Source organism: Pagrus major, chromosome 9 (assembly GCF_040436345.1).
Source record: "Pagrus major chromosome 9, Pma_NU_1.0".
Taxonomy (NCBI): domain Eukaryota; kingdom Metazoa; phylum Chordata; class Actinopteri; order Spariformes; family Sparidae; genus Pagrus; species Pagrus major.
This window is the reverse complement of record NC_133223.1, coordinates 25,170,884-25,191,854: the sequence shown is the minus strand read 5'-3', so window position 1 is coordinate 25,191,854 and position 20,971 is coordinate 25,170,884.

The window sequence follows — 20,971 nt, the reverse complement described above, 5'->3', positions numbered from 1 at the left end:
GAAGCAGCTGGTGGCTAATGGTGTTTCTGTAGAAGAACTGCTGTGATTCTGACCACCTTCCACACTGCACTTATTTTTCCTATTAACACTTCAACAAGCCTTGGCCTTATCATGACTTTCTGATTTACCTTTGTCCATACCTGCAGTCAGCCAGAAAATGAGTTCTAAAATGCCAAAGTGGCTCAAGGGACCCATTGTTAAGTGTTATTCAGGAAAGCCACTGAAATAGCTGCCTGTCAAAAACAACTCAGCAGACACTCCACTGGCTGCTCCGAAGCCCGGCTCACCAGGGACAGATATTATTTGAGAATGCGAGGTGATTTGTGGTCATTTCAGGGTCTGTTGGTGATTTCAGGCCAGCGTGAATGAAATTCAACTGCAAATTACACACTTTGTATTGGTAATTAGTGATAATTGTGTCAATGATAAATTCAATTTGTGGCAATAATACCCCCCAACAAGTATTTTACAATACAGAATAGCATAAAACTTACAGCATGAAGCAGCAAGACACAATTAAACTTTATATTTCTCTAAATTAGTGGCTAATAATCTTCGTCTTCTGTGTGTTCATATATGAATATAACTAAACAAACAGCTTTTCACCATTGTTTCTGTTTCTGGATCTATACACTTTTTTCTTTCTGATTTTAGAAATATTACACAGCAGCATCGTGAGGCTTTGCCTCTAACCCTCCTTCTGCATCATATAATGATTCTGGCAAAAGAAAGGCCCACAGAAGACATTAATAAAGAACCATCAATTCTTTGTGCTGTGTATGTTATTTCCTTTATTTTCAGTAATGAGAATATTTTGTCCCTTCTCTTACCTTGCCTGAAGGTGAATGAGCTTCCTCTTCACACTTTCCCTATCAAAAATCCATCTGTCACAGTTATTAGATCGACAGACACGATGCAGAGCTAGATCAACAGAAGAATTATGCTTTCTTCTTGAACAAAGAGCGTTTGTTTCAGTCTGTTTGCTATTGTGTTAAGATGTGTGGTTTCCAGCTTCCCAGCCAACTTTTCTGTCAGCAGCAAAACACATTATCATATTAGTAACTGGGAGGTTTTGAATTTTTCTGCTTTATCTTAAGTAGGTTGTATTTTAACAAATACCCCAAGGGTGCTCACACATAACTAGGTTTTCAGGCTTTTCTGGCTCCACACAGATTTGAGAACATCCAAATGTTTTTGATTTTTGTCTGTTTGGTTATTTATTCATTTCTTTAGCTAGCTGTGGATAAAATTGTCCATGTCAGACAGGGACGGTAAGAGAAACCTCATGCAGCACCATTACCAATGAAAGTAGCTTAAAGAGGTCATTATGCTTTTTGGGTTTTTGCCTTTCCTTCATTGTGTTATGTAGCATTTTTGTGCATGTAGAAGGTCTGCAAAGTGAAAAAATCCATGCGAATGAGAGTATCCTCTCCCACAGAAACAGAAACACTGCTCCTGTACTGCTTGAAACTGCTGGTTTGGAATCGAGCCTTTACTTCCATAACTTATGTGCGTCACTACTGTATGTAACAGGCATTATATAAATATACATTTTTATATATTTATTATACACTCCAGTTAGTCAGCAGACATACAGTTGCTACTGCTGTAGCGGCGTTATTTTAGATCACACTACCTTGCTCGCCATGACCCGCCCTACTCTGCCTCTCATTGGCTACATCCTGCCTGTTAAGTAATGCGCATGTGAAAATCTCACCAAAAATTGAACAGAGGTGACGTGTCTCACTCCATACGTAGTGTTCAAGACACAGTGTGAAAAGGGATGTTGCAAACCTATTCTACTAGGACCCCCAAATAAAAGTATTAACCTGAAAATCTGCATAATATGACCTCTTTAAATACCCTATTTGACTAAAATCAAACAATTTGCTGTATGATGATAACACTGATATCACTCTTACAGTATATCTGTCTGTGAAATATGGAGGTCACCCCAGCAGATCGCTGCTGCAGTCAGGTTGATAAACACGAGTGAAGATAAATCCACTTTTGAATCCGAAAAGTTAGAAAGTAATATCTGAGCAAATGTCTTTTGTTTTTGTTTTTTTAATAGAGATCACCCTAGTGGCAGTTACATATTATACATTTAAGTGGTTTGTCTGAAAATAACAGTATTTTCCTGTTCTGACTTGAACATACCGTCATAATCCAAGTGTCATTACATGTACAAACTTAGTGTTAGCATGATAAGTTAACATCGAGCTCAAAGTGCAGAGGATATAAAGTTTTTGATGTGTGGCTGGTATGAGATGGAAAGACAGAGAGGATATCTGTGGATCCTGAGGGTTCATGCTTTGGGGAATCTGAATGTCTGTGCAAAAATCCAAGTCAGTCCATGAAGCAAATTGTTGCACTGATAGACCAGCAGTCAAACAGATGGACTGATAGACCCACATCACCATCCCGAAGGCCATGCCGCTAGCAAGGCTAAAAAAGAAAAAAGAAAAAGAAAAGACACACCACACAGCCGCACAGAAACAAAGATAAAGTCATGTCCCAGGCCTTACAATACACACAAGGTGGAGGTTGTACAAAGGATAAAGGAAAAGCTCATCCTTGCCACAAATCCAACTCAATTCAACTATCCAATCAGTATTCTGCTAAGGCCCTCTTTCACACATATTTTCATCTGTCATGGTAACCTCCCGATGTGTCTGAGACTATCTCAAGTGGAAAACTTGTGCTGCTTCTCCCCAAGTAACCACAGAGAAGCATAAAAGCATATTGAAGGTGTGCCAGTAGAATAAACTACAGTAAATGATGTTTATTTTCAAGACTTTTCAAAGGTGAAGACCAGGTAAATGAGTGACATTTCAAAAGCCAATATATAAAAAGGTTTTTGAAGGGTTTCACCGCCTGTGATTAGCAGAGACTCGTGGTAATGGAAAACATGTAGTGACGATACCAAAACAACCTTTTGAGTGAACTTTACACAGAAATGTCACAGTCTATCACAGAGCTGTTGAGGGCCAAGAAAGACACGGAAAAAACAAGGGAAAGTACAAGGACAAAGGCACCTTTCAGATATAATCTATAAGTCAAACTACATAATTACAGACATAAATACATGGCATTCAAGGAATGTAATTGCACCTTTGATGTAGGTGTCAATCAGAGCAACAACTTCCTTTATAAGCAGCTCACAGCACTGAAAAGACACAAACAAACAAAAAAAGCAACCTAACTGTATTCAAACTGTGCATTATTATTTTAGACTGGCCATTGCTCTTTAGGTTTTGTATCGTAACACGAAATATGTGTATATTTATATATTTACGCATATATTTATTCTATATATATTATATATATTTATTCCTGGAAGAATCACGAAATATGATCTCAGCCACCGCTAAACTCGATCATACCATGTCTTAACCGGGACGCTAAACGTCTCATCTGACAGCCTCATGCTACTCCCATCATTGACTTGCAACTTATCCTCATATCTATGCTTGCGTGTGTCGTGCACTACTGTAAGTAGATTAATGTAAGTAACTATGTAGCTAGTTTAAAACAATTTACTTTCTTACCTTATGAGTTTCTGAATTAGATTGTGTCAGGTGTCTACGGATGAATAAATGAAGCTAACGTTTAGCACTGTTGGATAAATAGATAGCTAGCTGTGGCTATGGCATTTCATTTATAATATAAATTTGACATCAATATAGAGTTTATTATTTTATTTTAACAGTCTTTTGTGTGGCTGTCCGTGTATAATGAAAAAAAAAACTTCCTCCTCTCATTTTTTTCCCCTCATCCCTGGCCCTAAAACTCTTCTGTACTTATGTGGATACATCTGAAAGTACAACTTCTTCCTCTTGGTTTTGAAACACACCAAGGAAAAATAAGCCCAAACTGTCTTTTACTTTGGTGAAAGCATGTCCAGCCATGTTTGGGGTAAAAAATACATGAAAAAAAAATGTTTTCACTCGACTCAACACATGAAAAAAAAATGTTTTCACTCAACTCGACACATGAAAAAAAAACGTTTTCACTCGACTCGACACAAAAAAAATGTTTTCACTCGGCTCGACACATGAAAAAAAAACTTTTCACTCGACTCGACACATAAAAAAAACGTTTTCACTTGACTCGACACTTGAAAAAAACGTTTTCACTCAACTCGACACTTGAAAAAAAAGTTTTCACTCAACTTGACACATGAAAAAAAAGCGTTTTCACTCAACTCGACACATGAAAAAAAATGTTTTCACCTGCCTCGACACATGAAAAAAAATGTTTATACTCGCGAAAAAAAACTTTTCACTCGACACTTGAAAAAAACGTTTTCACTCAACTCGACACTTGAAAAAAATGTTTTCACTCAACTTGACACATGAAAAAAAAACTTTTCACTCGACTCGACACATAAAAAAAACGTTTTCACTCGACTCGACACATGAAAAAAAACGTTTTCACCTGCCTCAACACATGAAAAAAAATGTTTATACTCGCGAAAAAAAACTTTTCACTCGACTCGACACATAAAAAAAATGTTTTCACTCGACTCGACACATTGAAAAAAAAGGTTTTCGCTCGACTCGACACATGAAAAAAAAAGTTTTCACTCGACTCGACACTTGAAAAAAAATGTTTTCACCTGCCTCGACACATGAAAAAAAATGTTTATACTCGCGAAAAAAAACTTTTCACTCGACTTGACACATAAAAAAAACGTTTTCACTTGACTCGACACTTGAAAAAAACGTTTTCACTCAACTCGACACAAAAAAATGTTTTCACTCGGCTCGACACATGAAAAAAAAAACGTTTTCACTCGACTCGACACAAAAAAATGTTTTCACTCGGCTCGACACATGAAAAAAAAAACGTTTTCACTCGACTCGACACATGAAAAAAAATGTTTTCACCTGCCTCGACACATGACAAAAAATGTTTATACTCGCGAAAAAAATGTTTTCACTCGACTCAACACATGAAAAAAAAACATTTTCACTCGACTTGACACATGACAAAAAATGTTTATACTCGCGAAAAAAACGTTTTCACTCGGCTCGACACATGAAAAAAAAATTTTTCACCTGCCTCGACACATGAAAAAAAATGTTTTCACCTGCCTCGACACATGAAAAAAAATGTTTATACTCGCGAAAAAAAACTTTTCACTCGACTTGACACATAAAAAAAACGTTTTCACTCGACTCGACACTTGAAAAAAACGTTTTCACTCAACTCGACACATGAAAAAAAAACGTTTTCACTCGACTCGACACAAATAATGTTTTCACTCGGCTCGACACATGAAAAAAAAAACGTTTTCACTCGACTCGACACATGAAAAAAAATGTTTATACTCACGAAAAAAAACCTTTCACTCGACTCGACACAAAAAATGTTTTCACTCGACTCGACACATGAAAAAAAAAGTTTTCACTCGACTCGACACATGAAAAAAAAATGTTTTCACTCGACTCGACACATGAAAAAAAATGTTTATACTCGTGAAAAAAAGCTTTTCACCCGACTCGACACATAAAAAAACCGTTTTCACTCGACTCGACACATTGAAAAAAAAGGTGACGCTCGACTCGACACATAAAAAAAACTTTTCACTCGACTCGACACTTAAAAAATAGGTATTCGCTCGACTCGACACATGAAAAAAAATGTTTTCACTCGACTCGACACTTGAAAAAAAATGTTTTCACCTGCCTCGACACATGAAAAAAAATGTTTATACTCGCGAAAAAAAACTTTTCACTCGACTCGACACATAAAAAAAACGTTTTCACTTGACTCGACACATTGAAAAAAAAGGTTTTCGCTTGACTCGACACATAAAAAAAACGTTTTCACTCGACTCGACACATGAAAAAAAATTGTTTTCACTCGACTCGACACTTGAAAAAAACGTTTTCACTCGTGAAAAAAAATGTTTCCACTCAACTTGACACATGAAAAAAAAAAATTTCACCCATACATTTTTTCACGACAGGAGTAAAAAATAAATTTACACTTTTAGTAAACTTTTTTATATTGTTCTTTGGCTTTTGCCGATGTAAACTCTTTTGTCCGCCTCTGTTGTTTTTAAATGTGCTCTATAAATAAACTTGACTAAGATTAATTAAATTGAAAGCCGCCGTATCGACTTCTTAACCAAAGTCAGTTTGTTCATTTTCTTTCAACATCAACCTCTCAACTCTCATTGAGAGAGCTGCTATAACATGTACACCTCACCAGCGATTTACGTCAACAGGGCTTCATTTTCCTCAGAGGTTAGGAGGTGAATACTGCTCATTAGGTGACATCCCGTCTCTCAATCTGTCATATTTGGTGTTGTGTCATTTAAATCCTTCACAGCTCAAATGAGGCGCAGAGAAATTGTGACCGAAAGTATGTTACATGACAGACAACAGTGGATCACTATTGCTAGTGTTTGCAGGACATAAACAAGGTATGGTGAATAATTTTAAAGAGAGAAAACAAATGTAAAATGTCCATAATAACTGTGCAAGTGAGACTTCTCACTGTTTTATTTGCTGTGTTTGATTGGCAGCGACCGGGATGTAGATGCAGGCTGCTGCTATCCCTGCTGCATCTTTGACCTAATCTCAATCCCTGAATCGTTTAGGAACCACAACACATTGAAGCCGATGCACTTTACAACAGAAAAGATAAATCACTTTGGACATTACAATACAAACTGGAGCAGAGGGTTGCCTGTTCTTTGATTAAAGTCCTGTGAGACCTGGAAAGAGCGATATCTTATCTGAATAACGGTTTGATATCTTATTTATACATGGCCCATTGTTACATAATTGCCACGTAATTTCCCAGCCTCGGTGCACATAGTATGTAAATGTTATGCTTTTTTCATTCTGCACTAATACCTGAGGGAGATTGCTATGTAGGTGTACAAGAGGCCATTCAGCGGCAAAGCCATTGGGAAAATGGAAAGCCTGCTGATTAGCATGGAGATCGAAAAGTGCCGCTGTGTAGCCAAACTTCAGCTAATCCCAGAGCGGCTTGTTGGGTCAGCACCTCAAAAATAAACACAATGAATGGTCACAGACTCAGAACGACGTCCGTGCAAACATTAGATAAAGCACATAAAGAATGGATGAAATACCAACAACCACCAAGATCATTAAACCGCTGTAAACGACAGATGAAGCTTTCTACCTGTGAGAAATATTCATCAGATGAACATGATGAACCGTTCGCAGCAGCAGCATATCAAAGGACACAACCTCGAGGACCAGCTGTTATTTAGAAATCATGTAAAATAGCACCACAGACTGATCTGAACCGATGATTTTGAGGACATCATTCAGTTCATAGAGCAGCTCTGCTACAATGAATTACATCTCAACTTTGACTCACACGTTTTTAAAGTCGGTGCAGGACTTTGTACAACATCTATTTTGCTCATATCTCATCATACCTGTCAGACAAGTGCCGAGGCAATACGCCCACGGCACGGTGAGGCCTGCTGTGCTGAAGTTTCTAACAATACAGCCCTACAGATACATGTTGGAGAACTGAATTCATTCATCTTTAATGAGACACACACACACACACAACATAAGTTCCTGATGCAATTATTGCCCGTACACCTCATGCAGATCTCATGCAGCAGTACTTCTGTATCCCGCTGTTCCCCCCATTTTAAATAGCCTCTAATGAATCATTACTTTCAAGCCCACCCGTCCACCTTTGACATGAGTTATGTGTTTTTGTAGTTATGAGAGCACACTGCCAGGATTCATCAGATGGGGTGAATATTGCCTCTTTCAGTTTAATCTGGCTTTGCCACGGCCTTCGGTGTTGCACTGAGATTGCGTGGAGGTGTTAGTGAGTCGATCAAGTTTTTTTTTTCTGCCTCTGCTTCTCACTTTGTTTTCTTTTTGACCCACCAAGAAGAGAAGTGTGTTGAGCACAGATTTCCTCTCATGTCGCAGATGGTCACACTGATAATACACAATGTGCTTTTTTTTTTGTATGTTTGTTGTGTTTTTTATTGTTTTAATTTATTCACTCAAGTTCACTCAGTCACCATGATAAAACATTGGTTTTGAACATTTCTCATTTTGAACATCGGCGCACCACTGAGGAGAGTAGAAATCATCTCATTCATTATCACACCTTTGTGGACACTCGGCGTCTAAATAGACAAATAAAGATGAGAAAGACGTCAAAGAAAGGACAGTTCAGCTCATAGTTCAACCAAAAGACGCTACTGGTACGAAAATGAAAGTTTAATACTGATCAGAGAAGTGTTGGGTTTTGTGTTGATGTGAAGAAAGCCTGTTACAGTTGCTTCATATTTAAGTTGATGCAGTATGAAATGATCAGTAATCATGTTTAGCAGCATCATAAGGTTTGGCTTGGTTGATTAACAACTGTTATAAATATAAATATTAATAAGCTCAGTCATGAGTGACTGTTATGAGTGATGTTTAAGCAGTAAGGGTGATTGTCATGAGTTATATTTATATTATTGTTTAAGCATTACGCTTCAAACAGTTGCATAATTAAGTTTTCCTCCTAAGACATACTGCAGTTATTTATATTTAGAGAAATGTTTCATTTAAAGGGAGAATATCTGTTAGAAAATGATGGCATATGTTTATTTTCTTTTTGCTTTCTTTAAAGGTTATCAACCGAAGTAACTCCACTGAATAATTTTACTGATCTTGATATGACACCTATGAAACGTACAAATTTAACATCTCCCTGGTTTGCAGTAATTCTGGCAACTGAGCTTTTAAGAGATAATCATTTGTATACGTCACTTTACGGTATTGGAAGTGGGGTGCAGTATGTAAGAATTGGCCACGTGTCCAATTCAAACAAACATGGGGCAGCATGTCACTAGAGTAACTGCTAACTGCTGCAAACTGTAGCTGCCATTAGCTATTAAGCTCAGCTAGCCGGGCAGTTAGCGGTTGTATTAGCAAACTCGGCCCAGACTGGGAGTGTTGGTGTTGTTTACTATCCGACCATCCCCTCTTGAGGTACAAAGCAACTTGGGGCTATCTGGTTAGCATGCTAACTTAAGTAGATATCTCTGCCACACAATACATAGATGGCTTTGAAATATGCTCAAAACTTTTGATTCACATTCTGCTAATAACTTTAGTTAATCTTTGGATGTTTTAAACTAAAATTCCTCTGTATTGCAACTTTTTAACACAACTTTAAAAAACCTACCCACACCCAACATTTTATAAAAGACCCAATCGAAAAGGGACCTGATCACAGCCAGACTTGATCCGAATTGTTTGGAGGATAGTAAGACTTAGTTGTCCTGAACAGGCTGATACACCACCAATTAAGTAGCAAAGGAAGTCGAAAAGAGTAAAACACATCATTTATTCAGGAATTCACAGTTCAGACTCGTATGCCTGCCTGTATGGTCTGCGGTAAGTCCTCCCAAATCCACCTGAGAATCAAGACCTAAGACCCACAGCAGTTACAAGTGGAACATACCAACCTGGTTAGACTGAATATAACTTGCTTCTGGCCCAGTTTGTGTCGGGGTCGGATCTCAGATACCAGGGCCTTATATGCTGCACAGGCTCTATCCTCTTTGAGCATGAAACAAAAGTTTAAACTATCTGTTTCCCTTAAAAAAAACTCCAGGTGTTTGGTTTTTTTTAATGATGAACATTAACAACTGACAAGGCAAGAAACCTACAAACCCTGTTAGTAGCATCGAGAGGCTGTGCTGCTCCGACGGTACCGAGAGTGGTCGAGAGGTGGAGGTTCTTTGACTCTGTGCAGTTGATCGTGGGTAATACCAAACACTAGCTTCTTTTAGCTGGCTGGATAAACTCTCAGTTCCCATAATGATTAATGCTCCACGCATAATTTTGAATAAATTGTCAAAAATGTCCAGTTTTACAACATCTATTTTGGATCCACTAAGCCTCTCCTGCATCTCGTCTCCCACTCAGCACTTAAATGCTGATGGAAGATGTCGTCATTTTGTCAACATCAGAGGAACATTCATTGAAAACCATTGAAGCTTTTTGCAGTGAATATGGCACGGCTGTGAGTGAGAGCATAACAACGTTCATGAATAACTGACTCCAGGAGGATCGTCAGCCTCTGATGGACGCTGGTTCCTGTACTTTCCTGTGATGTAAAAAGATATATACCTTGCTTTGGTGTTATATTCATGTGTGATGGAAAGGGAAAAGCGTTTGAAGCTGCCGTCTCATCTGTCATTCTGTATGAATCTGTGGGTTGGCTGGAAGTGTCTCTAACATCTATTGAGACCCTTTACTGTACTGTACGTGGCCGGGGTGACGACTTTGTGTCGAGTGTGGAGCTCAACACATCACCTGAACTGTTTATCAGATGCAGGTTCTTTAATTACCTCCATCAAGGAGGGTACGTTTTTGTTTGTTAACAGGATTTACACAAAAAGTACTGAACGGATTTCAACGAAACTAGAATGTACTTTCTTTAACATTTAACATTGTGAGATGTGAGGGTGATTTTTTTTAAATATTTTTGTCAATTTCTCGGAATAACGCGTAGATCTTGATGAAAAAAATCAGGCGTATTTAGGTGGCTGGTGTCAAGGAGTGAGTATTGCAGAACCGAGATCTGGTGATTATGGACTGTATAGTGTTTTTATCGCACAATCAGGGCAGACTGTGTACAATATGAAGTCACATCCAAGCAGCTCTGTGTGCACTTGAGCTAAGAAGGGTTTTTTTAGTTGTTATTCCACAAGCGTTGATTTAATCAAGCTAACCACAGTGGATACGGAGTCCATAATTAAACTTTGACACTCAAATTAGAGCCTGACACCTGATGGCGATTTTAAGGAGTTAATCAGCTGAGATCCTTCTCAGGCCTTTAGCATACAGCTATATATAACTGCTCCTGTGGGCACTCATAAGTAGAGAGTGGCGTTTAAGCAGATAATGATTGACAATATAGAAAACATAGTAAAATTGTATATGTCTTCATAGGAGAAGTTATCACTTCTGGCAAATACAGTGCTTTATAAAGGTTAGAGGTTATGTTTTCACCCGTGTCCATTTGTTGTTGGTTTGTCAGCAGGATTACACAAAAACTACTGAATGGATTTTCATGAAACGAGGATGGTGGATGAGTCTCAGCCCAGAATAGACCCCATTAACCTTTGGTGCGGCTCCAGATAAAGGGGCGGATCCATGAATTTTTTCTCACTTTGTTTAACATTGCAAGATAGTGCTTTTTTGAGGAGGGTTAATTTCTCAGGAAATAATCTCTAATAAAAGCAGATTTAAATATGTTTTATTTGATATGGGATTAGGCTTGATTGAATTAAAGGGGACTTCTGGGCCTCTGCTGAATGCCATTCTAGGTGTGTGTGCTTGTTTCTTGAGTATGAAGGTCTGGTTTTCCACTTTTTTGCGGCTTTGTTTGCAGTTTAGTTCATGCAGTTTGGGAAGATGCGCAGCTGGCCTAGACTTCCCCCCGTTCTTTTGTTCTTTTTGGCCAGGACTCCCATAGTTTTGGTTATTTCATTATTGATATTATTTCATTGTATTATTTGTAAGTATAACCAGTTTTTCTTTGGTATGGTGTCTTTTTTGTAAGTGATGGTCACGACGTTGAGCCAACTTTGTTTTGTTGTGACCATAACATTTCTATATTTTGGGGAGAGAGGGTAAAGTGTGAGCAAGTAAGTAAAAACCGGATTTGAGAAAACAAAAAAGTGCACTTCACACCTGTCCCCAGACCTGTATGAAGTCAGCGTCAACCATGTCCGTGTTGAAGACTTTTACTTGTGTGTGGATTTCCATCTTTAAGTGTTCTGAGGTGATCACGGCAGCTTCTAAGTGATGGTGTGAACACCTGCTTTGAGAGAGAGGCAGCACAAATGAGAACTGTGTGATAAACAACAAAAGTGTGCATCTTTTGATTGTGGGTTTTATGTATTTAATGCGCAGTTGTCATGTCTGTTTTTACAAATAAATTAAGAACAAAGGTGAATATAAGCACCGCGTTAAAACAGGGTTCAGAGAGAAAGCAATTTGTTAATTCTGCGGCCTGTTTGAAGCAGCATAGCTGCAGATGGTGAGAGAACTGAAGCTCAAGATGAAACACACAAGGTGTAAAACTTCTCATTTAAATGCAAGGGATTTGCGGTTTGTTAAAAATATGGAGGGCTCCCACTGTTAGGCTGCTTTTAAATCGGCAAGCTGGAAAAGAGCTTTAAGCTCTGAGCAAAATAGATTCAAAGGTAGGCAGCGTCAGTATATTTCAAATATTGTTAAATAATGATGCAAAACATACGTGACCAACTGCATTATGTGGTACTTAATGTGGTTCATGGTGATTTGTCAGGAGACGTCTTTCTCTGTGTTCAGGGCGAGTAAATGGAAAGACTATAAATGTATATAAACACACTGCAACATGAATCACTGAGTGGAAAAAACAGATGCAGAAAAATAAACATACTGGTGTGAAAATTGTTCTGATTTTTTACTTGTCACCAGACTGAAGGTACATCACAGCTCAATTTGTGAGGCAGGTTTGGCAAGTCTTCTCTAAATTACAGAGCAGCTAGAGGTAGCCACAATTATTCTGTAAATCACAAACAACAGTAATTATAGTACCTTTAACAATGTTCCACTTATTACAGGAAAACATAGTTTCTGACAGGTTAAATAGATTTTCCATTCAGCTGTCGGTTTGTTATTACTCGTCCAAATGAAGGTATGGTCAGGCCTGCTGGAGATGTGATGGGCTTTATTGAACGCATCGTCTGCAGCTCATGTAATATACTGCATGATGTCCTCTTATTCACGCTGTCTGCTTCAACATCAAATCGGTGCTTGTGGTTTCTTTCATTACATGAAGCCACAATGAAGAGTTGCATCAGATCCTGCTAATGAGTTTGTGTCTCCAATGATACTGATTGCAGACGGTCAGGGATAAATTTGTCCCTTTTTTCTGTGTTATGTGGGAGTAAGCCCTACATGTCCATGAAAACTGACGCTTGTTTATGTAGAAGTTATATTTAACAACTTGACATCGCTGCCTCACAGCTCGTTTTTTTTATTCCTGGCTTAAATGTCCACATTCACAAAAACTGATCAAGCATAATTGGAGGTGCAATGTATGCGGATTCTGATATTATTTATCCTTTCCATCCAAGTCTGACAGCTTTTGGCATTCAGTTTAACAGCTTTGGTAGCCCAGCTGTCAAATATAATATGTTCAGTCGATTTAGTTGTTTGGTACATTTCATCAACTATATCAAGTCGGTGATTTGTTCATTTTTAACCAATGAGAGCACCCCCCTGCCCCCCTCCCACACACACCCAGGTACACCTGGTGTAAAATTTGTAGTCGAATGTATCAAGTTATCTTCCGTCTCAGGGATATAACAGGGATATTACAGGCAGAAGTGTCTCTATGATCCTCTTTCATGATAACACTCTGCTACTTTGCACTTTGATCATGAAGGTGACACTACCGTATACACTCTGTGGCCTACAGTATAGCATAGGATTATGTATTTATAGCCTATACGTTCGAGACTATAATTGATCTCAGACAGACAGAGAGACAGAATGACTCATTTTGTTTTGGTGCATTGTTTTCCTCGTAACGTCCTGTTATTGGTCAGACCTTCCAAAATTATGGTTTCACACTGGCAACAAACCGAACCATGGTTTGCAAGTTTGATCTGGACCAAGACCACCTCTTTTAGTTGGACCACGTTCTCGCTGTTTGGTCCGGACCATGGCCCGGGTGAGGTTTCACACCTGGAATTTTGTTCCGGATCAAACTGAAAAGTCCAAAACTCCGGACCAGACGAGGGAGTTGTGAAAGCACCCTGAGAGCAGCTGGGATGACGTATTTTTTTAGACTAACCCAGAAGTTAGCATCGCTCTGGTTCACTCAACAAAAAGCCTATGGGATTTTTCAATTGGATTTTGGATTATTGTAAAAAGTAAGCTTGGTAGCAAACACAAGTTTATGGCGCTTATATGTTTTGTTTAGCAACATAATCACTTTTTGAAGCATGAATGCAATCACCATAAGTAAAAAGCTAACATAAGGGTCTTGCAGTCCACCACTAAGCTTCCTACTACATTAAACTATACACACTTTACTCTAAATTGATCAATCTATGATCATTATAGCATATATAAATGCTTTAACATTCACGTGTGTCGTTTATTTCAATATTTGTAGAACAAAACTTATCTTAAACTTAACTTTCCAGGTTTGAAGACTCATTCCTGCAGCACTCTATTACAAATCTGTCTGCTACTTCAGCACCACGGACAGCACAATGGATTTATAAACGTTAGCACAGTTAAGCTACTGATATTTGAGAGGAAAAGTCTGGGCCATAAATTCTATCTTGCAGAAACTTCAGTCAGATAAAAGAGCAAGGATCTAACATACAGCTAAACAACCCCTCTGCACCTTCCAGAGAGGTTGCAATCAATCAGCATTACTAAACTGAAGTGTCTGCACTGTCTTTTACGCAATGAGTTAAAGCACAGCGCCTGGGCTGCAAAATCAGTCTTTATCTATCTAATCTAATGAGGGTTTGACTCGTGTTGCCAGCCTCAAGTGATTACAAACCCTTTTGGCTTGTAGCCTCCTATACATTTAAAACTGGTTTCGAGTTTGGGCCCCTTGTCACATTTCAGGAATCGATGAGTTGTTTGCAGTTCCAACAAAGAGAGATTTTCCCTTTAAACCTCTCAGATAGTTTCTTTTAAATATTAATTCATCTGAGGCTCAAAGGGATAAAACTCTTTTTAAAAGCAAAATTATTCAGTTTATCTCAAGTCCAAACAAATTTGTGCAGCGGAACCTCTGATTTCAAAGATTAATATATTTATTCAGATGAACACACATCATCTGTGAATGAAGTAATACCCTCATTTCATCATGTACGCTTTATATCTAATTATTCATAAAATAATTAACAAGAAGCTCGACGTATGTGAGGGAGCTTCATCTCATTATATGGAGTGGTACTGACGGACTCTTTGAGCACATTGTTAGCCACAGTGGATCTTTTGTACAAGTAGAAACCAGCACGGAGGATTTGCTGAGGGAGCACCTCACTCGCTTTAAGAGGCAGAGAAAATAAGAGATGGTTCAAATAGGCTCTCTTTCTTTCTTTCTTTCTTTCTTTCTTTCTTTCTTTCTTTCTTTCTTTCTTTCTTTCTTTCTTTCTCACACTGACAGTCATTTGTGCTGCAGTGTGAAGCTGTTGATAGTTTGGCTATTACACCAGCACAGTGCGGGTAGGAGAAGTATGGCCAGTTGTTTCATGACCGTCCAAATAGGTTTGCTTTCTTCTTCTGACAGAGATAATGGAAGCAATACACTGCTTAGCTCTAAACTGACTGACACCATGCCACAATTGCAATATGGACAAATCTGATATCTCTGTGATCAAGTGATTTGTGTTACAGATCTGTGTTGTTGTTGTTGTTGAAGTAGAACTTCAACAGTAGCTGGTTTATGGTTTTTGACTTCCTTTTATCGCTCTCATGCTAGTAATTGTGGTTTATGTGGTACCCCTAGAAGAAGTACTTAGATCTTTTACTCAAAGCGGCAACGGACAACTTTTTTGCTTTAACTTATCATTCTGAAGTGAAAACTGATTGCACAGTGTAACAGCTGTGGAGAAATGACACCATCCACATATAAATTGGTTCCCTGTAAGCCTCACATTCACTATGCTGCCACCAGGCTGGATTTTTCTGCAAAAACAAAGTACGAATTATGGCACGAAGGAATTTATGCCATTGCGCAACCAAAACAGAAAGAGGCTTTGTTTTCCCGATCCCTATCCCCAGGTAACGGCAGAACAATAACTGTGGAAACTTTACACTGCAAAAGAAAAAGAACCCCGCTGATGAAGGAGGCGAAGAGGGAGAAAACAAGTGTGAACAGACAAGCATTCACTCGTTGGAAAGCTTTCCAGTGTTGTGTCAGTCTGTTCCCCCATTTATTTGTTCCCCCCTTACCAGCAGGACATGAGATGGTTCAGGGACTGGATCAGTAAAGTAACAAAACCTGCCAACTTATTAATACAACCTGGTGTTTTACTCTGCATATTCATAGCACTGAGATCTTAGGGTTGTTTTTCGCTTTGAACAGTAGCCAGGCTGCTAGCTGTAGCTAACGTTGTCTTTGCAACAGTGGCACCGACATTAATAGGCTACCACAGGGGAAAGAAAAAGAGAGGGAGGAGGAAAAGTTGACATCACAATGTGCGGATGTGCAATAGTCACATTGCCAGACGTGCAATGTCAAGTAGGGCAAATTAACACAAACATGTCGCTACAACTTTTTTTGCTGCTTGATACGAGAGCAGAACTCACAAGGTACTCGCTCTCCATGTCTAGTCTACAAGAGACGTCTAATATCATACATATTTATATATATATGTATATATATACATATATATATCCACTTTCCTACAAAACCAAAATATAACTGTCTGTTTTTATTCAATATCGTGCAGCCCTAGGTGTCTTATTCTGCTTTAAGTAAAAGACCACAGCATAACAATGATCCTCTACCAGTACAAGTTCTGCATTTCAGATCTTACTTTAGTAGAACTAGAAAAGTATTAGCATCGAAATACACTTAAAGTTTTACTTCAGAATAATAAATATTGGAGCTAATTTTAGCTACTTTGTTTTCTGCCGGCCAGCTAAATCCAAAACGATACAGCATAGTTCATTGTGATTAATGTTATGTATTTATAATCTGATTTTGCAGAGTAACAGTTTGTTGAAGCTGTTAAATAAATGTAGCGGTGTAAAAAGTTCAAAATTGGTTTGTAAAATGTAGCAGAGTAAAAGTATAAAGTAGCATGATAATTAAATAAAGTACATGTACCTCCATACTTACATTCCACCACTGTACAGTACAGGGGTACAATTTTAATCTAAACCAGGCACCGGAGCTGTTTTCCTGTTTTTTATTGTGTTTTGCACTGAAATGTTCCTTATTTTTTCCACCCCTAACCCTCAGACAACCTCAGTCTGTCACTGGTATGACTAACGGATCAACAGTCTGGCATTTGGGAGAAATTTAAAGAGAATTTATACTGTCAGAGAAAATTGTAACTACTGGGTATCCTTTCTAATATGAGCAGAACCATCCTCGAGAGCAGCTGAAGACGTTTTGTAAAGATTAGGTGTTTACCTGTGGTTTTGGCATCAGGTCTGCTCGGCCTTGGATGAAAAGTTGAAATAGTTTGATGTTAGTTTACTGTTAGAAGATGTGCTGAATTTGAAAGTTATTGAATGATCTTGTGAATGACTCTCCATGAAGTTCTTTCCACGACCGTGGTGTTTGTCTCCTTCACCGTTGATGTCAGATGCACAGTGACATATAATCGATCGTCTTCTAAACTGCCTCGGCTGTGAGAGGAACACTCCTGGTGTTCAGCTCAGCTGCATTCTCTGAGAAACCTCATCATGACTCCATGACAACCAGCAGTAACCAATTACATTACATGTACTCGAGTAACTTTACTGAGTAAATTGAACTTTTCAGAGTCGCTTTAATGCAGTATCCTTTTACTCTTAAGTACATTTCTTGAGAAAACATATTACTTTTACTCCATTACATTTGGATACAGTCATCATCATCATGGTCCCAGGTCTGCTGGTGCTCTCCCATCCTACCTGCGTCCGATACAGTTACAAGTTACCTGTTACAAAACCCCATCAGAACATAATCCAAGTATCACAATATGGAATGAATGTAACTTAATTACTTTTGGATTACCTCAACACCAAACATGCAAGTAAAATATCAATAATTTTTAATCTTAACTTGTATTCGTTTTCGGAGTGATGTTTGAGATTTGTGTTATCATGCTAGTTAGCATGCAGATTAGTATATCATTCTTTATTTTAAAATTGTAATCCTGTTAGTAATCCCCTTTTTACTGAACGTATCTGTAATCTGATTCCATTTTTTTCCCTGTAATTTTACCGGATTACATTTACCTTTTTTATGCGTCCTAATTACATAATCCCGTTGTATGTACATGTATTCCATTACTTCCAAAGCTTGCTCACTACTCAAGTAACTTTTTCAAGTACTTTTGTACTCTAACTCAAGCAGTTATTTTGATGACTATTTTTACTTTTTTTTTGATTGTCAATAAAATAGATTAATTAAAAAAAAATATATTTTTTGGCTCTGATGCAGCAAATAATCTTTTCAGATTACAGTAACTAGTATCTAAAGTTATCAACAAGAGTTGAAGTAACTAATTACAACTACTCAGATTACTGTAATAAGCCTTTTTTGGGGGTACTTTGTACTTGAACCCTTTATTCTGGATCTCTTTGTTCCAAAATAAAAATGTACTCTCTCGTTATTAGGGAGCTATCCTCATTTTGTTATAATCAGTGCCCTCCAGCGTTATTATGATCATTTGAAATAAATCACAGCAGATTTATAAAATGCTACGCAGAGCTCATTAACAGAGTAGACACCCAGTAGTTAAAAAATATCCACACTATACATAAATTCTTCTATGTCCCTGGTTGTTGCCACCTTATTCCTCTACATCACACCTTGTACCCACGTGTACGTATCAGTGCATGTATGTGTAGAGGTCTTGAACTTTGGAAAGCTGTCGTTAGTAACTATGGTAACAAAAATGATGTCATATTTTGTAATAATTATTAATCATAAAGAAAATTCAGAAACTACTCATTAATTCTGCAGGAGCGTATTGTTTAATCAGGGCTGATAAACATTCATTCTTTGTCATTCAGTCGCCACTGAATGAATCCTCGTAGTGTGAGAGGACTAATGATGCGGACCGCATCAAACAAGCAGGACCGGCTCTTCAGAATACCAAGACTGCCATCCCATGGTGGAAGAGTGAACTCGTCTCCCCTCTGAGACGCTCCATTCAGACAGCAGGATGTGGCACAGTCGCTAAAATAGGAGTTATTCTCCATCCGTTGCATTCATCTTACAGGTCGAGCACAATTCCACCGAGTCTGTTTCTCTTTCTGTATAATGAAGGACTGTGATGGTGCTTTATCACTTGAACATCCTCATCCCCAACATTAGCTCAGATATAATGAGGGTTACTCAGAGGACGGGGGCCCTCTCTACAGCATGATAAAAGACCCGAGAGTGCGCCGGTGACACTGCATCGGTCATTAGCCTGGCTCACTTTGCCCTTTCATATATTTCTAAATAACTGCCTTCCTGTGGGTTTAACGGACCACCTAATCTGCCTACTTAGAGGTAAAGGGGAAGAGTGGAAATCCAGAGAGGTGAGTGTCACGCAGGTAAATGTGCTTATCAGAGCTGTGACATGTTTAGCCTCTCTGGCGGAAATGCTGCCACCAGCTCTAAAAACCTCGGTGGGTTTCACCAGTGATATAAACTGGGGAGGGATTAGTGTGTTTACATGAGGCATGCAGTAAATGTGGAACAGTGGCAGTCATTAAATCCCCACAGCGTTCCTCTCCGCACTCCCCCTTTTAAAAGGTGAACGCTGAACTTAAGAATTCACCTGGCGTAGGCCTGTCTGATCAATACTTGAAAATAAACAATTCTGTCCAAAAGACCAGAGAAGCAACAGTCTTATCTCTGCTGCTGTTAACATGCACAGCCTGGAGCTGCTGCAGTGCCAACAAATGGACGATTGATTTGACATCAGGGACTTGTGAGCGTTAACACCAAAGGGGACTTAATGCTACAATAGTGCTGGAAAAGATGAACTTTAAATTCCCAGGATTATTCAGAAAAATAGAAAATATCACAGAAAAGCATCCATCCCTGCAGGAATACTACGGCAGATTTTAAAATAAAAAACAAGGTCACTATACACTTGTGAGTAGCAGAGACACGAATAAGTCCCTATAGGAAAACTACTGGAATATAAAAGCATTTTTAAGTGAAATTCTCTTGGCAGGCAAACTACTTTCTCATGTTCAGCTATGGAAGACGTAAAAGTTACAGGGTGTACAGACTTAAATTTAATGGTTTTTAACCTGAGTCATGGGCTCATATTTTTATCAATATCAAAAAACTGTTACACCATCGCCAGGCTTTTAGGCAAAGTGCATCAGCATTTGATAAAGCTTGAATGTGAGAATGACACAGGGCTGGCTTAGGTTACTCCAGGCCATTTGGCCTGCAGCAGCATGCACAAAGCGCTTTAAAATACAGACATGGAGGACTTAGTTTCTCCAGCTCAACAGTTTGGCAATATTTCGGGTTGAAAGCGGGAGAAAATGACGAACCAATTAGCTAGCAGCTGTAGCTTAGCAGCAACAGTGAAGATTTTGGTTTAAAAAATGACGTAAATGACGTCTTTTCAAATCAATGTTTGATCTCTGGGCTTTCACAGACTTGGACTATGTGTTTTTACATTTAGAAAAGCTGCAACTTTGTTTTGATGTGAAGCTCCAGAAACGTTCCGTGGACCACAAAACTTCCCCAGACTTTCTATCCACATAGGGGTGAGTAGATAATGATTTAATTTTCATTTTTGGGTGAACTTATCCTTTAAGACTGATTTTTTGTTATTTTTTCTTGATGGATAGAAGAAATGAGATCATATGTTTGTGGAAATTTTAACTTTAAGACTATTTGACTTTTATGGCTCAAAATGTATCAAATTGAATGAAAACATTTTAAGGATCTGCAAACATACTGAGTTAGTGTTAATTCAAAACAGAGGGAGCACACTTCCTGCTATCCTTTACAAGACAGAATATTTTCAGTGATATATGATGAGTCTTAGCCTGCTGGTGTAGTCAGCCATGCTTTCACATTGTAAAATGAGTTCCACTGACCCGGCCACCCACAGGGGTTCAGCAATGAGAGCCCACATCTGGTTCATCCTAAGGATGAAGTTGCACTCATCCTGCCATGTAAGATAAGCCTGCAGGGTTAATAACAAACGGTGCCGGTATATCACCGTCAAATTCAAGGAAACAGGCCGTTG